Below are 11,189 nucleotides of genomic sequence, written 5' to 3' on the forward strand. Positions count from 1 at the left end.
AGTTAGGCTGAAGCCAGAAGCCTTCTCCCACCCACTGCACTGAAGGGCCTCTCCTCTTGTTGGTTTCTCTGGTGAGGTGGGAGCTTTACCTGAAGCCTTTCCCACACTCTGCACAAGAATGGGGTTTCTCCTCAGGGAGACTGCCTGGTGGTGGGGAGGGTGCTGAGCTCTGCGTGAAGCTTTTGCCACTCTCACCACGTTTTGTGGTGAGAGTGTGCATTCTCTGATGCACCTCTGGGTGGTGCATGCAAGGTTTTCCCACAGTCACGGCAATGATATGGCCTCTCGCCCAACCCTGTGGGGCATGGTGAGACACGAGCCAGAACGAAAGCTGATCTTGCACTCATTGCACACTCAGAGCCTCTCCTGTGCATGGACTCCCAGCTCTGCTCTGGCTGGAACTGTCCCCAAGCTCCTTATGCTGGTAGGGCTTCTCTCTGGCTTGCATCTTCTGTGGTGCACCAGGGCTCTGCCAAAGCTCTTCCCACTTCCCCTGTGTGGCTTGTGAAGGCAAAAGGGTGGGACTTTCACAAAAATCTTGCTTCTGGGTTATTTCCCAGGTGTCTCTGAAAGCATCTCCACATTGCCCACTTCTTTCACAGCCTTCCCCATCATCTTGGGTGTATTGTTTGGTTTGTCTTAATAATGTCTTGGAAGTTTTGCTTTTTTTTCTCGCCATTTCTGCCTTGAAGATTTTTCATTCATTCATTCTTTTTTTTTTTTTTTTTTTTTTTGCTTAAGAATCTAAAGGAAAAAGTAAGACGTAAAGATGTTAGTCTTGAAATAGGATTTGGAACTGGGGGAAAAGGATAGTGGGAACCATGACATTCCCCCATGATAGCAGGAACGATGAAAGTGCATGTTCTCCTGAATAAGCGACTTAACAGTCTCCCTTATTTTACCAACTGCTCCCTGCCTACTTTTCTACCCCCTTTCCTCTCTCCTCAAAGACCCACATCTTCCCTCTTATCTTCCGACTGACTTTCATGTGTGTTTATTTATTTATGCCAGTTTCTCTGTAATCCTCATAAAGTACATCTCTGACTGGGAGACACATATCTTGGAAGGGGACATGTTCTCTCTCTCTCTCTCTCTTTTTTTTTTTTTTTTTTTAAGGGCCGCACCTGCAGCATAGGGAATTTCCCAGGCTAGGGGTGAAATCGGAGCTACAGCTGCCAGCCTACACCACAGCCTCAGCAACTCGGGGATCCGGGCCTCATCTGTGACCTACACTGAAACTCATGGCAATAGTGGATCCTTAACCCATTGAGGGAGGCCAGGGATCGAACCTGCAACCTCATGGTTCCTACTCAGATTCGTTTCCACTGTGCCACGACGGGAACTCTGACATGTTGATTCTTTACTCAGTCTACAAGGGCGACTCAGCTCGTCTTTCTCGAATCCAGAGGGTCAAGACAAACCCAAGGGTAGAGAACCCCCCTGGCTATGTCTAGGCAGGCCAGAAACCTTACCTAGTGAGGGCAATCTTGGGGGTGCTTATTCTGCATGGTGACTCTGATAAAGTCCCTGTGAGGGATAAAGCCAGAGCTTCTGCCTTGAAAATCTAGGAAAACTGGAGACAGATTACATGGCAAATGGCCTTTGGAATCACAAGAATCTATTTTCCCAAAAGTAACAAGAAAGCTAACAGGAGTTTGGAGCCTGTGTGGTGGAGGGAAAAGGACGTTGTCATTGTCGTCAGATTTTATCATCCTTACTAACCCCTCTTCCACTGATACTGTGTCCTGGCCCCTGTATCATTTTCTTCTATTTCTCCTCTTTAAAAACTTTTATTATTAAGGTATAGTTGATTTGCAATGTTGTATTAATTTCTGCTGTACAGCAAAGTGACTCAGTCATACATACATATATATTATATGTATTTTTAAATTTTTATTTATTTATTTATATATTTTAGTCTTTTGTCTTTCTAGGGCTGCATCCATCCTGTTGTGAGTGGCATTATTTCATTCTTTTTTTATGGCTGAGTAGTATTCACACACACTCACACACACACACACTCACACAGAGACACACACATATGCATATACAATGGAATACTATATATATACATATATATATATAGTATATATATACATATATATATATATGTACATCATCTTAATCCATTCATCTGTTGATGGACATTTAGGTTGTCTCCATGTCTTAGCTATTGTGAATAGTGCTGCAGTGAACATAGGGGTGCATGTACCTTTTTGAATTATACTTTGGTCTGGATATATGCCCAGGAGTGGGCTTGCTGGATCATACGGAAGTTCCGTATTAGGTTTTCTGAGGAACCTCCATGCTGTTGTCCAGAGTGATCGTACCAACTTACATGCCCACCAGTAGTGCAGGAGGGTTCCCTTTTCTCCACACCCTCTCCAGCGTTTGTTATTTGTAGACTTGTTATTGATGGCCATTCTGATTGCCATGAGGTGGTTACCTCATAGTAGTTTTGATCTGCATTTCTCTCATAGTGACGTTAAGCATCTTTTCATGTGTCTTCTTTGGAGACATGTCTCTGTAGGTCTTCTGCCTTTTTTTTTTTTTTTTTTTTTTTGTCTTTTTTAGGGCCGCACCTGCGGCCATGGAGGTTCTCATGCTAGGGGTCTAATGGGAATTGTAGCTGCCGGCCTACACCACAGCCATAGTGTAGCAGGATCCGAGCCAAGTCTGCGACCTACACCACAGCTCCTGGTAACGCCAGATCCTCAACCCACTGAGTGAGGCCAGGGATCAAACTTGCGTCCTCATGGTTCCTGGTCAGATTCGTTTCTGCCAAACTATGATGGGAACTCCTTATTTATTTATATATTTATTTATTAGTGCCTATTTTTTGATTGAGTTGGTTTTTTGTTGTTGTTGCTGTTGTTGTTGAGTTGTGAGTTGTTTGTGTATTTTGGAGATTAAGCCCTTGTTGTTTGCATCGTTTGCAACTATTTTCTCCCACTCTACAGGTTGTCTTTTCATTTTTTTATGGCTTCCTCTGCTGTGCAAAAGCTTTTAAGTTTGATTAGGTGCCATTTGTTTATTTTTGCTTTTATTTCTATTGCCTTGGGAGACTGACCTAAGAAAACATTCGCGTGGTTGATGTCAGACAAAGTTTTGTCTATGGTCTCTTCTAGTTTTATGGTGTCTTATGTTTCTTTAAGCCAATTGAATTTATTTTTGTGCGTGGTGTGAGAGTATGTTCTAGTTTCACTGATTTACATGTAGCTGTCCTGATTTCCAGCACCACTTGCTGAAGGGACTTTTTCCCATTGTATATTTTTGCCTCCTTTGTCCAAGATTAATCATAAGTGTCAGGGTTTATTTCTGGGCTCTCTGCTCTGTTCTATTGATCTGTAAGTCTGTTTTTGTAGCAGCACCATACTGTAGCTTTGTAACATTGTCTGAAGTCTGGGAGAGTTATACTTCATTTTTTTCCCCCCTCAGGATTGCTCTGACAATTATGGGTCTTTTATGGTTCTATATAAATTTTTGGATTATTTGTTCTTGTTCTGTGAAAAATGTCATGGGTAATTTGATAGGGATTGCATTAAATCTGCTTTGGGTAATATAGTTATTTTAACAATATTAATTCTTCCAATCCAGGAGCATGGGTTATCTTTCCATTTTTTTCAATCCTTTTTAATTTCCTTGATTAATGTTTTGCAGTTCTCAGCATCATATAAGTCTTCCCTCCCTTGCTCTGCTTTATTCCTAGGTATTTTTTTTTGGGGGGGTACAATTTTAAAAGGTATTTTAAAATATTCCTTTTCTAATATTTCATTGTTGTTATACAGAAATGCAACTGATTTTTGAAAGTTAGTCTTGTATCCTGCTACTTTGCTGAATTCGTTTATTACATGGAGTTGTTTTTTTTTTTTTTTCTCCTTGATTTTATCTCCTGCATCACCAGCGACTCTTTGAAACTAGTTCCATCTGAATTCTCGGTAATTTCTACATAAACATAAATGCTTCTCTAACATCCTGGTCTGTCAGCCCTCTGAATACTCTCCTCCAATGATCTTGGCCTCCATCCTATGACAATGCGTGCTCATATAGTCTGAAAAGGTACTTCAGACCTTGTCATTATCTGAAACTGTAAGAATATAAGAAGGGTTTGCACACATAATAGACTCACCCCTTCCTCCCCAGGACACCGTGTCTGGTGATGAGAACAATAATTTTACAGCATGTAATGTATAGAGACTTTGCAAAACATCCCTACATAAAAAGGATAGCCTCACAGCAGACCTGGGGCAGTTCAGTTAGGAAGTGACAGGCCCACGACTGGATGCGGTCTCCTGTCGCTCATCTTGTGGGACCTTCACCATCACTCACCTTCTAATTTAATTCCATCTCTCATGTCAAAAATCCTCAATTTCGGCATCTCTAGGTCAGGGCTGCGGCCTCACGGACACTTTTGTTTGGGTCCAGGTTGTGTGTGGTTGAGGCACGTCTGGCAGCGACACAGGCTCCTCCCTTCTCTCCCAGCAGCCTTTGCAGGGTGGGGGGCCCAGGCAGTGGGGAAGGGGGCGAGGAGGAGCGCGTGTTTTCATTGGCCGCATTGCCCCCATTTACCTGGTTCCCCTGTGCACTGGGGATCTAGCGAGGTCTCATGGTGGGTGGGCGAGTAGGGTACCAGCTGCCTTTCCCAGAACTACGCACCTCTGGGTTCGGGCTTGTCCGCGATGGTCGTGGTAGACTTGGGTACCAATTCTGCGCAGTTAATTGGTTCCTTGTAGATCACTTGCAGGACTGGGCTAGCAGTGGCCAAGGACCAGAAGAAGTGCCCCAGGTGCTCTGCGCCAGGTCTTTCTGGTCTACCTCCAAAAAAAGGAGCCCCGGGTGAATTACCAACCCCCTTCTGGGCTGTAGTTCACTGATTGGCATCATCATGGTGTTATTTAATATGTTTCTCTGTCCTTGGTGTTTTCTGAAAATGTGTAGTTAGAACTAAAATCTTAATTCACTTTAAGTTTCTTTTTCTTTTTTCTTGCCTTTTCTTGGGCCGCTCCCGCGGCATATGGAGGTTCCCAGGCGAGGGGTCTAATCGGAGCTGTAGCCACCAGCCTATGCGACAGAGCCACAGCAACTTGGGATCCGAGCCTCGCTGGCCACCTACACCACAGCTCACGGCAACACCGGCTCCTTAACCCACTGAGCAAGGCCAGGGATCGAACCCGCAACCTCGTGGTTCCTAGTCCAATTCGTTAACCACTGCACCACAACAAGAACTCCTAAGTTTGATTCTTTTAGGAAGAGCACTTCCCTCCGGGGCATATCAGGAGGCATATAATATCCAGTTACATCTCTTTTTGTGGTATTAAGATTTTTTTTAATGGGTCTAGGTATTGTCAACCATCCACAATAACGTTCTCCACTAAATTTTCACATAACAGGTTTTTTTTTTTTTTTTCTTCCTTTTTAGGGCCCTACCTGTGGCATATGGGAATTCCTAGACTAGGGGTCCAATTGGAGCTGCAGCTGTCAGCCTAGACACAGCCACAGAAACTCGAGATTTGAACTGCATCTGCGACTTACTCAACGGTTTGTGGCAGCGCCAGATCCTTTAACCCACTGATCGAGGCCAGGAATTGAATTCTCATCCATACAGATACCAGTTGGGTTCCACTGAGCCACATGGGGAACTCCTCACATAACAGTTTTAGTAGCCACTTAGGAGCACTGCCTAGATCCATTATTTCATTAAAAGTTGCAAACTGGTGAGTTTCTGATTTTATTGTTTCTTCCGATTTTACCCGGAATTCTATAAAGTAGAACATTCTTTCATCAAGCAAATGGTTATCTTTATTTTATTTCTTTATTTTTGTCTTTTTGCCATTTTCTTGGGCTGCTCCTGCGGCATATGGAGGTGCCCAGGCTAGGGGTCGAATCAGAGCTGTAGCTGCCGACCTACACCACAGCTCATGGCAACACCGGATCCTTAACCCACTGAGCAAGGCCAGGGATCGAACCCACAACCTCATGGTTCCTAGTCAGATTTGCTTCCGCTGCCCCATGATGGGAACTCCCTAAAGGCTGTATTTAATGTGATGGGTGTGCTTGCCTGTTCATAAGTTCATTCCAGTCCGGAACACACGAAGACAAGGCTACCCGCATGTCAGGTGCACTGTTGAGCCTGTTTCTCTTCTTTGTTTTTAATCGTGTCAAGATGGAAAATCCTAGTTCACACAAATAGGTAGTTGTGAACGGTAGCAACAGCAGTATACTCTTTCTACTTAGCAGTGGGAATTCACCTTGAATCTTAATCCAAAATGCCGATAAACTTAGTGTCTTGTAATAGTTCCTCAGCGTGAATGACGAACTGAGCTGCAAGAGCTCATTCTCTTCTTCGGGCGCCAAGTTTAACTCCACGATTGACTCTGGGGTTTGAAAAGGAAATGGATCTTTCATCCAAATATTTTCCTTTAATGCCCGAAATTTCTCCTCCGGGAAGTAGTGATTTAAGGTCTGAGACAAAGACGTGAGATGTGATAATATCTCTAATTTTATTTCTCGTAAGCAGGCTCCATCAATGATGCTCTCTTCAATGTGTTGCAACAGTGATGGGAACATGTAGTAGCTGGGGCGGTCGCTGTTCAGTCTCGCTTGCCACAATGATAACGTCTTCCGGAATCCTCGGATATGCTCAAGATACTGAAATATATCATTGGTTTTCCCTTGTAGCTTCACATTTAATTCATGAAGAATGCCAAACACATCACTTACGTACGCCAGTTTTGTAACCCAAGTGTCATCTTCGAAAAGAGTGGCCAGGGGAGACTGCTTTTCCATGAGAAACATGTAAATCTCACTCCTGAGTTCATATACCCTGCTCAAGACTTTTCCTTGGGACAACCAACGAACTTCTGTGTGAAACAATAAGTAGGTATGGTGAACGCCAATCTCTGAACAAAATATTTCAAGAAGTTGGCTATTGGATGCGCTTCCTTTAATGAAATTCACAATTTTCACTGCATTTTTCAGTACCTCCGTTAGGCTTGGCGGCATTCCTTTGGATACCAAAGCTTCTCGATGAATAAAACAGTGGCTCCAAGGAGCGCTGGGATGGGTTGCTTCTAACAATTTTTCAATAACTCTGCTCTGTCTTCCAGTCATGTGTGCTGCCCCATCACTTGATATTCCTTTACAGTTTTTCCAGTTTAATTGATGTTGACCCACCACGCACTTTTCTAATTCAGCGAACCAATCTAATCCAGTCCCGTGTGAATTTAAATTTAAACAGCATAACAGATCCTCTATAAAGTCATCTTGCCACACGTATCGGACATACACCAAGAGCACCGGGCACCCTGCAATATCAGTGCTCTCGTCAAGCTGGATGGCAAAATCTATACCAGACTGTAGCCGCGCCATAAGCATTGCCTCTAGGTGTTTGGCAATAGTGCAGATTCGACGCGATATTGTATTATCACTCAGAGGTATGGTTCTTAATTTATCAGCTGACTTATCGTCAAAGATGGTCCGTACCATGTCCATACAGGCGGGAAGAATAATTTTCTCAGCAGCGGTGTGAGCCATTTTCTCTTTTGCCACGCGGTAGGCAACCAAATATGATGATAATAAGGCCCTCTCATTCATAGTTGTGGAACGACTAGGAAGCCGTGGTGCTCTTGCCCCTTGACTTCTTTCTCTTTGCAAACAGTCTTCCTCAGCTGCTTCCTCTTCCTCCTCCACTTTCACCATCACAGCACCTTCCATCTCCTGGGGAGACCAATCTATAGCATTCCTTGATTTGGCAGTCATTGTTCGGGTTCAAAGAACCGGCCCCCTTGGTCCAAACAGCATCTGTCTGCAGGACTGTCCTTTCTGTCCCTGATGATTTAGGAGGTCAGTTTTTGCAAGCCTGCAGACTGGAAAAGCAGAAGAGCTGTTAAAAGGTAACCTTGTATCGCTATGCTGCCAACATCCGGTCCACGAAGGAAATTCACTGACCTCAGTGGTGTGAGGTGGTGAATGGTAACTGCCATTCCCATTAGCTGTGCACCTGGCGGTTTGGAACATTACACACACAGCTCATATAACTCATGCAAATCTAATAAAGAACACGATTATTATTATTATTATTATTATTTTGGCTGTGCCTGCAGCATATGGAAATTCCTGGGCCAGGCATCGAACGGATGCCACAGCAGCCACTGGAACTGCTACAGTGACACCATCAGATCCTTAACCCCCTGCACCGCAGAACTCCTGTTATCTCCATTTGAGTAATTGAGAAAGATTAGCCCAAAGTCCTAACGATGCTGCTATGCTCCCGCCAAAGGACAGCGTACCAGACCATCCACTGGGGCACTGGGGGAAAAAACATTAAAACTCCTATTTATATTTTTAAAATACTGAAACCCGTTTAAGCTTTCCTGATAGCCATCTTCTAGCTTTCACATTGTCATCATGTGTGTTGCTCTTCTTTTCTTCCAGTGATTTGATTTTCTTCACTCATTTCTATTCTTTTTTAACGACATAGTCTGAAAATCTCATTCTGTCTCAGGAATTTTAAGATCAAGAAAAAGGAATCTTGGTTTTTGACATCTGGATCAAAGACTTCAAGGTAGGGTACTGGGGGAGTTCCCATCGTGGCGTTGCCGTGAGCTGTGATGCAGGTTGTAGATGTGGTTCGGCTCCCCCGTTGCTGTGGCTGTGGTGTAGGCAGGCAGCTACAGCTCAGATCAGACCCCTAGCTTCGGAGCCTGGGGGCCTGGGAACCTCCATGTTGCGCAGAAGTGGCCCTAAAAAGACAAAAGACAAAGAAAAAAAAAAAAAAAGGTAGGGTATGAGGTATAACATGTTCCTAGAGGCTTTGTCTCTCAGTGGCAGTGTGGGTCAAAATGAATGGACTCAGGAGTTCCCGTCGTGGCTCAGTGGTTAATGAATCCGACTAGGAACCATGGGGTTGCAGGTTCGATCCCTGGCTTCACTCAGTGGGTTAAGGATCCTGTGTTGCTATGAGCTGTGGTGTAGGTTGCAGATGTGGCTCGGATCCAGCATTGCTGTGGCTCTGGCGTAGGCCAACAGCTACAGCTCCGATTAGACCCCGAGCCTGGGAACCTCCATATGCTTCGGAAGCGGGCCCAGAAAAGGCAAACAAAAACAAAAACAAACAAACAAAAAAGAATGGACTCAAAGGAAATGATACTCAAAGAGCCAGGTCCTGGCTGAAGTCAGGATCTGGACAGGCCTCCCGGAGTGTTTTTTTGCTCATCGTCAGGACAATTAACAGTGGAAAGACTGGGCTTTATTTTGCATGAATCATCCCAGCACTCTTGACTCAAGGCTCACTGCCTCCATCACTAGTTTGGCATGTAATATTTTGAGAACTTTCACCAAATTTAATTTTTAACGCTTTCATACCTTATTTCAACTAGGCTACTCCTCAGGAGTAAAGACTGTCCTTTGCTTTTATTGTGGCCCTTAAGTCACTTAACTTTGTTCCCTGCAACCAGGAGCTATTTTTACCAACTTTGTTCCCTGCAACCAGGAGCTATTTGCTTGAATGAATACAATGTCAACACTTTTTGCCTATTTGTAGAAAGTTTCAACAAGTTCATTGTTGGCTTGGTATTTCAATACTTGGAAGGGCATGTCATTTAGAAATGAAGAGATTGCACTATATGGAGTTCCCATCGTGGCTCAGCGGTAACGAACCCAACTAGGATCCATGAGGATGCGGGTTTGATCCCTGGCCTAGCTCAGTGGGCTCAGATCCCACGTTGCTGTGGCTGTGGTGTAGGCTGCTGGTTACAGCTCCACTTCTCCCCCTAGCCTGGGAACTTCATATGCTGCAGGTGCCACCCTAAAAAGACACACAAAAAAGAGATTCCACTATATTGCAAATATCAGGTTAAGAATGGAAGGAATACTATTGGCAGCGCAAGTTTAACATACAGAACTAATTTGTGTCCTTGGGTTAAGTTACTTATATGTCTCCCATCATAGTATGTAACCAACCTATTTCTCCAGCAAATAGTAAGGCTTCATTGATCTGCCTATGATGCATTCTCCACAACTTATTTGACTGTATAAGATCTGTTAAGCACAGGCCTGAATAAGTGTTTTCTTTGGTCTTCTGCCACTTAATCGCCTCTCTCAACAATGAAAGCGTCTTTGTGTGTATACTGGTGGCACTTGAGGAAACAGATTTGGGGCATTAGAACTTTGGCCTAGCTGGACTTAGCTGGACTTTCTGGTTCATTTCCCTCTATCAGTGGATGTCCACGTTGGAAGAAGGGTCCTTGAGTTTACTAAGATCCATATGAAACTTGGTGTTTTGCCTAAGAGCATCCTGCTCATCAGCTGGCTGAGCTGTGTCCTGGTGACCAGTCTCCCAGGGGCCCCACCCACCTTCCCACCACTCACTCCCTTCACTACTCATCCCTCCGAGGCCAGCACAGTTGCCTCCCACAACGGAAAAGCTCACCTACTGTCCAAAACCCCCCTTTAAAAAAGCCTTCAGAAAGGTCACAAAGGGAAAGTCAGAGGGTGCCGTCTATGTAACCTTTTTCCCATTGCATTCAAATCACTTTATTCATAGGCTTCAAACATTCTTTAATCGCCACCATTAATGATGGTGAATTTGGGGGGTGGGCAGAAGATCTGCGAACACGTCGGAGGCTTAACAATCGTGTCCGCTAAAAAAAAAAAAAAAAAAGTGGGGCTCGGTAGCCTCTAGGGTCCTCCTCATTTTACACCTCGCGGTCCCTAGGCGCCCAGAGAAAAAAAACACACAAACAAGCCCTCACTAGAAGGAAAGCAAATGGGGACCCCTGGGGAGCACAGAAACGAGAACTAGGGTCATCGCGGGTGAGAAACGAGGACGAGGAGGCGTAGATGGGACACGCGGGCGGCCTCCTCCCAGCCCACAAACCGGAACGTCGTTCCCTTCCCGCTCGCATCCAAGGCTTTCTCGACCCGGAGACTGCGCTCCCTGCGGCCGAGGCTGCGGCGAAGGACAGCAACTCGGCCCCGCCACCCGGTTTGGGGACGGTCGTGGGGAGGGGCGTCGCGGAGCACACGCCGTACCCCTCCGCCTCGGTCCCCGCCCGTCCTCCCCCGCAGGACCCACGTCTCACCGTGAACCCCGGAGGCGTCTGGGGTGCTGGGACCGAAAGGGAGGTGCCTCTGGGGAATCAAAGGGACCGGGACCCAGCCCCTCCGCTCGCTGGAACCCAGAGTGTCAC

General features: G+C 45.2%; 1 non-coding gene across 2 annotated transcripts; it reads right to left on the bottom strand.

The window, feature by feature from the left end:
• Positions 1-5,303: 5,303 nt before the first annotated feature.
• Positions 5,304-11,189, bottom strand: FAM200A (family with sequence similarity 200 member A). 2 transcript variants are annotated; one of them, XR_014840093.1, is made up of 2 exons: positions 11,082-11,189; positions 5,304-7,858 (listed from the first exon to the last, which is right to left on the bottom strand). It is a non-coding gene; the product is annotated as a family with sequence similarity 200 member A (transcript). The 2 variants fall into 2 exon arrangements; XR_014840094.1 differs by having other exon boundaries at positions 5,304-7,865.

The sequence above is a fragment of the Sus scrofa genome, chromosome 3, assembly GCF_054392235.1.
Source record: "Sus scrofa isolate SSC_HxYL_T2T_F1_AM1 chromosome 3, Sscrofa_HxYL_maternal_Yorkshire_Landrace_v2.0, whole genome shotgun sequence".
NCBI classification, from domain to species: Eukaryota; Metazoa; Chordata; class Mammalia; order Artiodactyla; family Suidae; genus Sus; species Sus scrofa.